The 12,887-nt window shown below is 40.6% G+C and overlaps 1 long non-coding RNA gene across 1 annotated transcript; it reads right to left on the bottom strand.

Annotated features, from left to right (window-relative positions):
* Nucleotides 1-1,959: 1,959 nt before the first annotated feature.
* On the bottom strand, nt 1,960-8,553 carry LOC113620253 (uncharacterized). The gene is made up of 3 exons (XR_003432705.1): nt 8,377-8,553; nt 8,232-8,274; nt 1,960-2,010 (listed from the first exon to the last, which is right to left on the bottom strand). It is a non-coding gene; the product is annotated as an uncharacterized LOC113620253 (long non-coding RNA).
* Nucleotides 8,554-12,887: the final 4,334 nt, after the last annotated feature.

Consider the following 12,887-nt stretch of genomic DNA (forward strand, 5'->3'; position numbering starts at 1 on the left):
TCAAGTTTACTGATTCTTATTTCTTCTCAAATCTGTCAAGCTGATTTAGGTTCATGTTTATGGTTTCTTTTAGATTATTTCTATAGTTTCTATTTTTTTGTTGGCATTCTCTGTGTTTACTTAGTAATAGTATATGTTTTCTTTAATTATTTGGGCATAATTTTCGTTAAGTTTTTAAACATATTTATAATAGCTGCTTTAAAGTTTTTGCTAAATTCAACATATGGGCCAGCTTGAAGTCAGTTTCTATTGAGTATATTATTCAATGACTATGAATCATTCTTTATGTTTCCTTTGAATATCTAGTTATTTTTGGTTGAAATGTGGACATTGTAGGTAATATGCTTTATCAGTTCTGAATTTCATTTTGTAGTAGGAGGGAGCTAGTCGTTTTGTTTTACTTTGTAGGTAATTAAATTTCCTGTACTGAAATACGTCTGAATGAAATCTGTCACCTTCATGATATGCAGCTGCTGGTATCTCTGCTCAGTTTCTTTCTTTCCTGCTTCTTGTTTTTAGTATGACTTCCTAAGCATCTTCCTTGCACTTACGTAATTTAGTGGCTCACCAGACAATAATTGGACATAGGCTATATTAAGATAGTCAAGCCAGTAAAGTTTCCATTGTTGCTATTAAGCTGTGTGGGGGTCAAGGACATAATGACACAGGATATTCGTATGTGTTCTTTTGTCAGGCATGTATGGGTTAGCCGTCATACAGGGGTGTATGGAGAATTTATCATCACAACACTTCTATAGTTCTTTCACTTCTAAAATCCTTTCTCCCTTAAATTTCTAGCTACTCTGTCCCCTGCTCCAACTCAAGTCCATCATCTTCAACTGGTAAAGGTGTAGATTTTTGCCACCCAAGCTTGAAGGGGATGGAAACACTCAGAAGCAAGAAGGCTATAAATTCACAGTTTTTAATCAAATACAGTAGCCGTTTTTCATGAATAAACACTTTTCAAACTGTTGCCAACTTTTGTCTATTTCCACTCCCTAAAATAGCTGTATTGAATAATCTTATCCAGTTTTATACTTGTTTTCCCCCGAGAGAAATTGCCCAGGTTCATTGCACTGACCATTCCCAGAGGCTGGACTTACACCTACTTTATAAAGAGAAGTAAAATAAGCTTATCCTTTCCTTGATACTCTTAGATACTCACTAGACAGAAAAGAAAAAGAAAAAAATACCTACTCTTGGATGAGAATGTAGGTAAGAGGAACTGCTGTACAAAATTTTGACACGCTTTCTGAAGGGTGTTTTGGCTATAGCCTTACAAAGATGGATACCCTTTGATCAAACTTTAAATTGTAAATATCCTTTGACCTAGCTATTATATTTCCAAGAATTATCCTAAAGAATAATTAGAAATGGGACCAAAATTACAAGTACAGACATACTTACTAAAGCAATATTTGTAACAGTGGAAAGTTGGACAGAACCCAAATGTCCTACAATAAGGTTTTCAGTGTATCTATAAAATGAAATGCCATGTTGCCAGCATAAGTAATGGTATAGAGTAGTAGATGTGTTTTTATTACTATATGAGCAAAGCAGGGCACAAAGCAATATAGTTCCACCATTCTCCTACTTTTTAAATTTCATATAGATACATTGTAAAAACAATGTGGAAGTCCATATATCAAAGGTTATTCTAGATACTGAGTTTATAGGTGATTTTTGCTGTTGTTCTTTACCTATATTTCTTTTTTTTTTTTTTAATGTATTTTTGGCTGCGTGGGGTCTTCGTTGCTGCTCGCGGGCTTTCTCTAGTTGCAGCGAGCAGGGGCTACTCTTCGTTGCGGTGCGCGGGCTTCTCATTGCAGTGGCTTCTCTTGTTGTAGAGCGCGGGCTCTAGGCACGCGGGCTTCAGTAATTGTAGCATGCAAGCTCAGTAGTTGTGGCTCGCGGGCTCTAGAGCGCGCAGGCTCAGTAGTTGTGGCGCACAGGCTTAGTTGCTCCGCGGCACGTGGGATCTTCCCAGACCAGGGCTCGAACTTGTGTAACCTGCAATGGCAGACGAATTCTTAACCACCCTGGCACACACCAGGGAAGCCCTATATTTCATTTTATTTTCTATAATGAACATGACTTTAAGTGTAAAGGAAAATGGTGGCATCACTAGTTCCATGATGAGCCCTGTGGTGGTTAGATCTCATTAAGTCATACATTTAAATAGAATCACTGCTTGATTTGCCTATTGTGTCAGGGAGTAGAGTTGATCTCTTTCTCAAAAGTTGCTCTGCCAGAGAACTGGGTTTGCCTGGTGCTGCAGCAGGGTGGAGAAAGTAGCAAGAGCAAGATGGCAAAACTGTGGTAAATGACAGCCAAGAGGAGTCCTGCATTCACACAGTTTGATGTGTTGAGGCTGAGTTCACCATAGATCATATGGACACCAAAGAAGATGGCTAGGCTTGAGCCATCTTGTAAGAATCTCTTTCCCATGCCATCCCCCTTCCCAAGCTACTAGCCATGGTAGAGGCTTGAGATAGGGTAAGGAAGAGCTCAAGCCTAAGATGGATCTCTCATAAAGGAACTGTGGAGCAAAAGGCCACAGTAGGATCTTCTCCCTAAACTAAGGCATGTACCCCACAAAAAGAATTAGGATTCAGAAGTCAGCCACATACGTAGATCCTGTGCCATTCAGTGTTAGACCCAGTAATGACAACAACAAAGTCATCACAGGCAGTGTTTTCCCTTCATCCTACTCCATCATAGGGTAATAAGAGCATGGGGTCAAAAGTTGATTTGTGAATTGGATGAGAGATCAGATTTTACCCCAAGTCATCTAGCCAGGGCTATAGGGGAAGTGAGCAAGAGGAGAAGAACAGAGCTTGGAATTAAATATGAGACTCAAGTTCTAAAATGAAACAGATTAAACTCTAGGACCTGGAATGAAGCTCTATACCCATTGGGAGTAATTAATGGAAAATGAAAACTGATTTCATATTTATACCTGAACAAGTCAAGGCCCTTCCATATCAAGACCCTTCTGCCATCTGTTCCTCAGGTAGCAGAAGCCAGCTTAAAAACTAGAGGCTGTTATGCTATCATTCATTCATTTGCTCAACAAATATTTACTAAGCACCTATAATATGCCAGACACTGCTCTAGGTGAAGGTATAGCAGCGAGTATGGATCCTAGGGACTCTCTTTTCCAACCCGCTATCTTGAAATATCTACTCCAGCCCCAAGGAGCTTGAACCGTCTTATAAGCACCTTATGTGGACTCTTTGTTTCCTGTCTTTATACCCACAACTGAGGAGCTGTCTACTGGATTCTTGCCACTATTAGGCTCAAAGCCAAAAGACAACCCCCCCATCCTCTGACATACACAGACACACAGACACTTCCATCTCCAAGGGAATCTCTTTAAATTCTCTTCCATAATCCAAAACACATACCTGTAGATACTAAGAATGACTTTATCTTTTAGGTGAGATTCCGCCCCTTCATACAAGGATGTGCCTTTACTCTTTACAGCCAATAAATGTTGATCATACAAGATCTCACATCCATATTTCAAGAATCATATACATAAGATAATAAGAATTGTGTGGGGTGGGTTGTGGGCCCGGGGAAACTGGAACAAATGGAAGAGAACAGTAGGACTGAGACTCAGAAGCAGGGCTTGGAACAGGCTGGTTCAAGCTAGTAGTGGGCACTGGCACATTACCCAAGTCAGGAACTAGTCATTTGATAAATGGGATATTAATCCCAAGAAAGATCTGGATTTGGATGATCAGTCCCTAAAGGAAGCTTCAGATAACTCCCCAAGAACCATTAACTAGAAAGTTCAGATGAAGTTCATATCCCGGGCAGGGCTAGAGCCCGTGAACAGCAGGTAATGAGCAGAGGTCTGGCCCGGCTTGCCATCTTGGAGGCTAGAATTCCCTGAAATAAATAGGTTGCAGAGCAGTATGATCAAATGGTAAGCAAAGCAGTCAATAGGAAACCAGGGTAGCAGGCAAGTTCTCAGTCTTCGGGATTCAAGGCCAGTCGTAGTTATTGAGGAATTGGAGGTGTCAGGATTAGAGTATAACCAGCTGGGAAAAGAAGAAAAAGAGTATTTATTGAGGGAGTACTAAATGCCAGACATTTCCTCCTAACAGCTCATTTTTATCTCTCAGAAACTTTGTAAAAAGTTGACACCTTCCTTTTTCACATCCTTCCTCAAACATGGCACAATTACATACTGAGCACTTTCTTTAGGGATGAGCAGACTGTGCCCCAGAGAGGTTAATAACTAGCCAAAAGTCACACAGCCAGAAAGTTACTGAGCCTGGAATACAATTCAGGTCTTTCTGACCCCAGAGTCAACGTCTCCCACTTCATCATTCTGCAAAAAATGGAAACAGGAAATAACTATCCCATGGATTCTTAGTGTATTGAATGCAAATGACATTCAGAAACTGGGGCCAGATCACACTCACAGTGGAGAGGTTCACAAGTGTGCATAGCCAGCAGGCAGCAGGTTATCATGTTATCACGCCAGCCTTAGAAGTTGCCTATAGTTTCTACCACTGGAATCACTCCTTTGAGTTGGGATATGGCAGGCAGTACCCAGATATATTCATAAGGAGGATATACCGGTGAGGATGGAATCAATCGGAAGTAACAAAATGCCAGATGGCTTGGGTTCTGTACATCAAAAAGGAAGAAAGGAATAGCTGTTATATTGATCAGGGTTGGTTGGCAGATTTTTTCTGTAAAAGGCAAGAAAGTAGATATTTCAGGCTTTATAGGCCATGGGATGCGGTCTCTGACACAACTGCCCATCCTGCTCATCACACTGTGGTACATAAGCAGCCACAGTTTGTAAATAAACAGGTGTCCCAACAAAACTTTATTAAAAAACAAGAAACAAGCTGTAAGCTGGACTTGGTCCACAGGCTGTAGTTTACAGTCTCCTAGTCTAGAAAACCTGTAGTATCTACCACAGTGGAGGCAGATGTATTTAACTAGAGACTAGTTAACTTGTAAAACCACGTTAACTGATTAGACAGGCAGCCATGATCTTAAAGAGGAAGTTGCCTGGGCCAGCCCAGTGCAATGGGGCTCCTGTTAACAAGGGGACCCCAGGTTCCTGGCTCAGAGGAAAATACTGAAAGTCACACATAAAGAGCTCGGTGGCTAAGAAGATGAACTCTGCTGTCCTCACGGTTTGTCTCAGGCTGTGCCAGAGTGAGCAAATGAAGAATCATGGGGAAAATCAGATTCTGAGAACCTCATGTGGTCTTTGGTCATTCTTCCCCTCTGCAGGATTGTAACACGGGCCCTGGCCCCATACAGGAAGGAAAATAATTTCTGCTTAACTAGTTACTGTCAGGATGCATTACCTTCTGCCCAAAGAGTGGGTCTTAGTTCTAGACACTGCAAGAGTTACATATATAGACCCTACAATGGAAAGGTTTGCAGGTACTAAATAAGGAATACGGTGCTTCTAATCGTCCAAAAATGGGTTGGGGGTAGAGTGGAGGAGGGGCTGATATACTGTAATAGCTACGTCAAACTGTGCTAAACTTGAAATAACGGGGAAAATATTTCCTAAAGCTAATAGGAAAAATCAGTTCCCAGACTCAGAACCATGAATCTAAGTTGTTACCCAGATGCATGGGCAAACAGAAAGAGTTCCTGTGCTGAGGTTTTCATTATAAAACACAGAGGCATTATTGGGGATAAATGAACCAATGTAAATGAAATACCTGTAATGGCCAACCTGAAATTTCACGCCCCGAATCATCTGAATCCCAGTGTTTTTTCTTAAAGTCAAAAAGACTCCACTTTATTAGTGGAGTGGGATACTTAGCAGGAGTATGTTTATAAGCCTGGATTCTTCAGGTTTCCTCTAATGTTGGAAACAGAGGAAAGAGAAGTTCTTCCTTGAATTGTTTTCCCTGAATCTACTTATTGGGGTCTTTCGCTTGGTAGGCTAAAGTAACAGTAATGGTGTAATGGTGCCCAGTCACCAGGGTGAGGAGAGCCAAGATCCTGCTGGGCTCTGGTGGCCAAACTGAGAACCAGTGGGACTGTCTGCCCAGAGTGGGTTCCTTCGTCCAATTCATCTGCCCTGATAGGTCGCCTTTCTCCACATTTGCATACAGGAGACGCATAGTCTGGTGGTGGCTCTCCTGGTGGTACCTACTGGAAGGCTGGGCCCATCTTGGACTTACTGGGGAGGGAGAAGCCTGTGGGAATGTTTGAGGCCTTTCTAGTGAACCGGCCCAGGAACATTCAGTGGGATCCAGAGGGGGATCTGAACTGAGCCCTGCACCCCCTTCTCCCACACCCCAAGAGCAGAACTTTGCACAGTAAAGTCACATGATAATAAATAAGACCCAATGGAAGACTAATGATAAGAGGAGGGTGACTAAGCAAGTGTTTTATGGGAATCCACATGGGTTGTAAGAGGAGAAGGCCTGCCGCGCTGCTTCTCACTTGCTTGTATTTGATAGATTTCTGTGCCCTTCTCTTCCCTCCTCCCCTTCTCCCCTTCCTTCTTCTGCCTTCTCTACATCTCCCTTCCTTTTATCACTACTGAGATCAGCTTAGATCACAGTATTTGGCTGCCTCTCCCTCTCCCGTCTCCCCTCCTCTCATGGACTCCCTCCTCCTATTTCCCCTTGCTACACCTGCGTGCCATGTTGCTGTTTCAATAAAGCTTTTAAAATGTCTTTGTAAAGTATCAACCTATATGTTTTAGTATATATCATGGTCATAATAGGAATGGGTCGTACAGCTTTATGGTCCCAAAGTGATGAGTTCATTAATTGTGACAGTGAGTCCACATGTCAGTAAATCATTAGCTTTATTGAGAGGTTCCAGTCAGTGTAGGGAGCACCAACTTGCCAGAGTAAGGAGACGGCAAAATGGGTGGCATTACAACATAATTCAAGGATGAAGACACTGACCTGCAACCATTGTTCTTAGTCACTTTTGTGTCTTTATCCCCTTTGAAAATTGCATGAATTTCATATTCCCTAGGCATAAGTATATACATAACACTTTGCAAGCAATTTTAAAGATTTCATGTACATCCTCCAAGCTTATCCATGGATGTGAGGTTAAAAATTGTCGAGCAAGATAAATTGGTAATGATTTTTTTTTTTTTTTTGCGGTAAGCGGACCTCTCACTGTTGTGGCCTCTCCCGCTGCGGAGCACAGGCTCTGGACGCGCAGGCTTAGCGGCCATGGCTCACGGGCCCAGCCGCTCCGCGGCATGTGGGATCTTCCCGAACCGGGGCACGAACCCGTGTCCCCTGCATTAGCAGGCGGACTCTCAACCACTGCGCCACCAGGGAAGCCCTTGGTAATGATTTATACACAATATATTAATAATTTAAATAATTAATTTAATAATTAATAATCAAAATAGATACAGATTTTTAAATGTAATAACAAAAAGGGGAAATGTACTTACCATGGGGAGATCAGTCCATTATACCTTAATTAAATGATTGTACTCAATGTCACTAATGTCACTGTCTTGAGAAAGTCAAGATCTTTAAAAACCAAACAAATTAACAAAACATCTGTGAGGACTGTTCTAAATTAAAAGAAACTATAGGAACATAACAACCAAAAGCAAATGTGAACTTTGATTGGATTCTGGTTCAAATAAACCAGCTATGTAAAAACAAACCAACAAATATTTGGATAACAATTAAGAAAAATTTATTATGAGCTAGATAGTAGATGAAATTAGGGAATTATTGTCATTTGCGTTAGATGTGATGATGGTGTTTAATACGTATTTACATGTTTGATACATATCAATACATGGATGCAGATACATTTAAATAAAGTGCATATGGAAAAATCTTAATGTAATGATACATGATTCTTTCAACTTTTCTATATGTTTGAAATCTTCAAAATAAAAATAGAAAAAAGAATTAAATTTATTTTTAAAGTAATAGCACAAGGAATTATGGTTCTTAGTCATGTATTTTATCAACTTAAAACCTTTTGCTGAAATAGCTGGTTCTGAATAGCTTGGCTTCACAGAGGCAAGACTGAGCATTTTACAAAAGGTGATCACATACCAAGATAGCACAGTGAAGCTCTGTCTTTGTTTCTCCCATTCATACTAGAGGTAAATGTGATTAAAAATCTGTGCTTTTAACACTAAAAATGCAGCATTGCTTTGGGAGACTTTGTATCTCTGGGGTTTAAATAATGCTTTCTGGCAAACGCTAAAGTTGAGTACTTTTCAAAAGAAAACATACCAGAACTGCCACTGGCCACCACCTCCAGCACCACCACGATCCTCTGATGTAATAAAAGGAGATACATAAAAGTTAAGGAAATGTTATCACCTAAGATCATATTTTCCAACTGGAAGTCATTGAGAAATAACGAAGTTGGACTTACAGAGTCACGATATGCCGGCATCCCCAAGTCTAATTAAGTCATTCCGTATTATCTCATGTCCCGTCCGGTGCAGTACTATGTAATGCTGCAGATTACTGGGGATTGCCAAGGACTTACTGCACAGTATTAAATTGTACAGATAATGGCTTTTGGCATTTTTGTTAGAAGGGACTGGTTTCAATATGCAGTAAGGCAACATCGTTGTACTCTCAACGGTTAGTTCATCACCAACTTCTTTCTTTTTCCTCTTTTTTTAAGTCCTGAAAATAGCTTACCAAAGATTTGTCATTTCCTGCCTGGAGAAAGGTCTGGAGTATTTGTGTTTTTATAAATATCAGATGTGTAATCTCGGACATGAACTTATTATAACTCGCCCCAAGGCATCATGAGCTGCAAGTTGCCACACGAAAATGAAAGGGGTCAGATTCAAAAGGGATGTGTGTCAGAAGACTCTGGAAGAGGGAACGGGCTTAATAAGCACCCCTCAGATGAACCTGTGATTGCCGCAGAGCCTGCCATCTGTCTTCTGCTGTTGGTTAGACCCCCAAATACCTTTTATAGCCCCACAGTAGTGAATGGGGTCCCCTGGGCTCAATTGGAAGAAAAATATATTAAGTTGGCTTCTCTTAACTGAAGGGGAAGGGAGAGAAGTGTTTAAAAGACTTACTATCTCTTGGGCTCTATTTACTCTGTTAAAAAATATTGTACCTAGTATTTCAGAAATGGGAACTCTTTGAACCTCAGTAAAAGTCTTTTGGGGGTCATTTGGTGTCCTTTTGGAGCAGGGGACTTGAGGCTATTGTTTTATTGGCTGCATTTATCATTCAGTTCCACTTCCTCTTTTACCTTTTTCTTTCACGTGGGATGATAAAGTAGCATCATAAAAAGAGACCTGCAGGTTTGAATTAGTCTCCATTCAGCTAACCCATCATTTCTCAATTGGAGTCTGCTACAACCAGGCGCAGGTTCTTGGTGCTGGGATATGCTCCCAGGGGAGGGAAGAAAGTGGCTTAAACAAGTGGGATGAAGGCAGTGATTAGAATGAAAAGGAAACTCTAGGGAGGCTAGAATTAAAGTAAGGGCATGGAGAAGAGCAGGTACTTACATGCAGGAAAGGAGAGACCAAATACCAACAGAGCCAAAGGCTGGTGCAGTGGAAAAATAAAGAAATACAGCCCATGAGTCATCGAGAGGACAGATTCTTCTTTTTTAATTGAAAGGGATGCCAGGGAAAAAAATCAGGTGACAGGAGGGCTCATGTCCAAAATAAAAGGTGGGTGGAGCTACTCTGAATCTGGTAGCAGTAACCATGGGGCACTAGGCACTGAATTTTGACTCAGAGGTACTGTCTCTGGCCTGGGTAGGTCAGCTCAAAGTATTTGATAAAGAGTAGCATGTGTGTGTGTAGCTAACTAACTTTTCTTAAGTACTTAGTGTGCAGGTACTGAGCAGTACTTTAATATCACTTAACCATTTGTTCTTCAGAATCACCCTATGAGGCAAGCATAGGTATCCTCATTTTCTAAGTATCCTCATTTTCCAAATGAAAAACAAGACTTGGGGTAAGCACTTTGCTCAGTCACAGAATTAGTGCCAGCCGAGGACAGTAGTATCATAGCTGCCATTTCTGCGGCAACATGTATACTTACCTCATTTAGTCCTTACCATAACTGCATGACATAAGCACTGTTATTACCACCATGTGGCAGGTGAGGAAACTGAGGCTGAAAGGAGTGAGGTGAATTTCATAATATCCTGCAGCTAGTAAACGTGAGAAACAGAGCTCAAACCGAGGAAATCTGAAGACAGTGCCTGGCCTCTGAGCCACCCCACTATTCTGCCTCTTCATGTAGTTTTTACTGTATACATTTGCGCTTTTTCCTCCTCAGTGTGTCAGTCTGTATCTTCTGCATTGGTTGAGAAAAGGACTTGGTAAAAATCATCTGGTATGTCTCAAATTAGTTAGGTTTTCAACAAATGCCATAAAACAACTACTACTATCATCAGTTGAAATGTTGCTGAGTAGATAAAGGTATTAATAGTCTCTGCTGTTGCTTAGAATTGAACGTAGGAGTTCTGACTGCCACAGATGAGAACACGAATCTCAGAGACAGAACTGAAGACACTGGCTTAGTTCTGAGTCCTGCCGTGCTGTGTCTGGGGACGACGATCATGGGACTGAGGTACACACTCACTATTTTCAAACATGCAATTCTTAGCTTGCATCAAAATTGGCTGAAAGCTGAGGCTGACGAACCTGAGTGATGAAGCAGAGCGTTGGTGTGAGAATCTTCAAGGGTCACAGGTGACTGACTGGAAGCTGCAAAACTAGGGATGAAGGGCCAGGCCGATAAGAGCCAGAGAGTAACACAAATCTAGAGCCTGTAAAGTGAAAAAAAAAGAAGATCCACACCAAAGCATACTAACTGGTGAAATTTCAAAATCTCAGGGAAATTGGGGCAATCTTACAATATTCCAGAGAACTAGGAATCAGAATTGTATCCGTCTTCTCATCAGCAGTATTAGAAACTAGAAAACAGTGGAACAATGCTTTCAAAAGTCTAAGTGAAAATGATTTCTAAGGGAGCTATTAGTGGGTGTGGACCACAAAACAAGACATGAGATCCTGTGAGCAGATGACTCAATACAGGAGAAAGGCAAAGGAAACTTTTAAGATGAAAGCGAGAAAAGTCCCAGGATGACAGCTGAACCCAAACCTAGAGCACCCAGCCCAGATGACAGTAAGGTGTACAGGGTTCCAGAGGGAAATTTACAAAAATATTAAACTAAGGATTACTTGATAGTTTGGGGCCATGTAGGAAATTATATTGATAGGCATTTTATAGATGTTCAGGATAAATTAGGTATAGGTTAAAAACAATTGGACAATTATTTCAGTGTAGGTGAAAAATTATAGAAGAAAAAATGTAATCAAGTCACTACTTAGCTCCACAGTACACACTAATTTTGTAGTCATAATAATGAAGTATGGAATATGGATATAATACAAAATTATTTTATCAATCCGAGTTACCTTTAGTTGTAAGATGAGCCGTTAATCATAGGTACCTGTAAGGAAGAAAAAAGAATGTATGATACATTCATTACAAAGTGCCTATCAGTTTCAGAGATATTAAAATGTATGAAAACAGTTCAACTTAGAATTGATGAAATTTAGTTTATCAGAAGGTATGAGAAGTGTAAAAAACTAAAACCCTCAACTAACATGTTCAGAAGCGAAGATATATTACTTTGATTTGATGAATCAAGATATTGCAAAACTGCAAAACATACTTATAATTTAGAAAAATAGAGCAAATAGCAGAAGGGGTTACTAAGATAAACCTATTGCCTTATTTAGGGGGATTGGAGGATGAAGGGAAACTGCGCTATTGTTTGCTAGTTTGGTTACAAATCTTTGAGCCTTTTTTGTCTTTTTAAATGGTGTGCGTGCATTATTTTGATAAATATAAAAATTATTTAAATTTAACTGTTTCATATTCCACATATGTGGGAAAAGACTCTTGTTCTGTGCTATTGGTAAATCCTCTGAACTTCAGACACATGATCGTAGAGGCCTCAGATTATATTCCAAAGGAAAGGTATGAAGCATTGTATTCATTTCCAAAGAGTTGAGGCTGTACCATCTTTAAAAGTTCAGTGGAAGTTCTATTCCATTAAAGCTTGTCATAAGTTCTGATATTATGTGACCTCTACCTTTTCTGAGTTCCTGTTGTCCTTGAGCCGTTCCAGGAACTCTCCATGGGGAGGACAGGGTTTGGGCAAAGGCGGAGAGCGCTCACCCTGCTGGTGGGGACTGTTATAACACCGCACAAATGAGTCATTGATACTTTTCCAAGATAATACTCTCCATCCCACCCCATCAAGGCCCTGTTGTCTTGAGTCATTGCCACGGTGACTGATGAATGTATTTTATATGTATTTTTTATCATGTTTGGGCACAAAAATTTTGAGAGCCGTATCACTTAGGCCTTCATTATATGGGTTTCTATTTAGATATCTGAATAGTGACTTATTTCTCCTTTTTTTCCGTATGTTTAGGTCTTGCCTCTGTAATAAAACTGTAAAGTATTTGAGGGTCCAGACTCCTAATGTTCTTGTGCTAAACAGAAAACATATAAATGTATAAACAGATTATCTAAACAGATAAATAGCCGGTATGCTATAAAATTTACTGGTTGATTTTTTTTTTTTTTTTTTTTTTGCTGTACGCAGGCCTCTCACCGTTGTGGCCTCTGCCGTTGCGGAGCACAGGCTCCGGATGCGCAGGCTCAGCGGCCATGGCTCATGGGCCCAGCCGCTCCGCGGCATGTGGGATCTTCCCGTACTGGGGCACGAACCCGCGTCCCCTGCATCGGCAGGTGGACTCTCAACCACTGCGCCACCAGGGAAGCCTTACTGGTTGATTTTAATATGATTTAAGCCTTTTCTTGGTTGAGGCTGATAAGAGTTAATTGCATATATAACAGTCTAATAACCAGTTACTCATA

Source organism: Aethalodelphis obliquidens, unplaced genomic scaffold, assembly GCF_003676395.1.
Source record: "Aethalodelphis obliquidens isolate GAN/ISIS:26980383/991018 unplaced genomic scaffold, ASM367639v1 scaffold7, whole genome shotgun sequence".
NCBI lineage: Eukaryota > Metazoa > Chordata > Mammalia > Artiodactyla > Delphinidae > Aethalodelphis > Aethalodelphis obliquidens.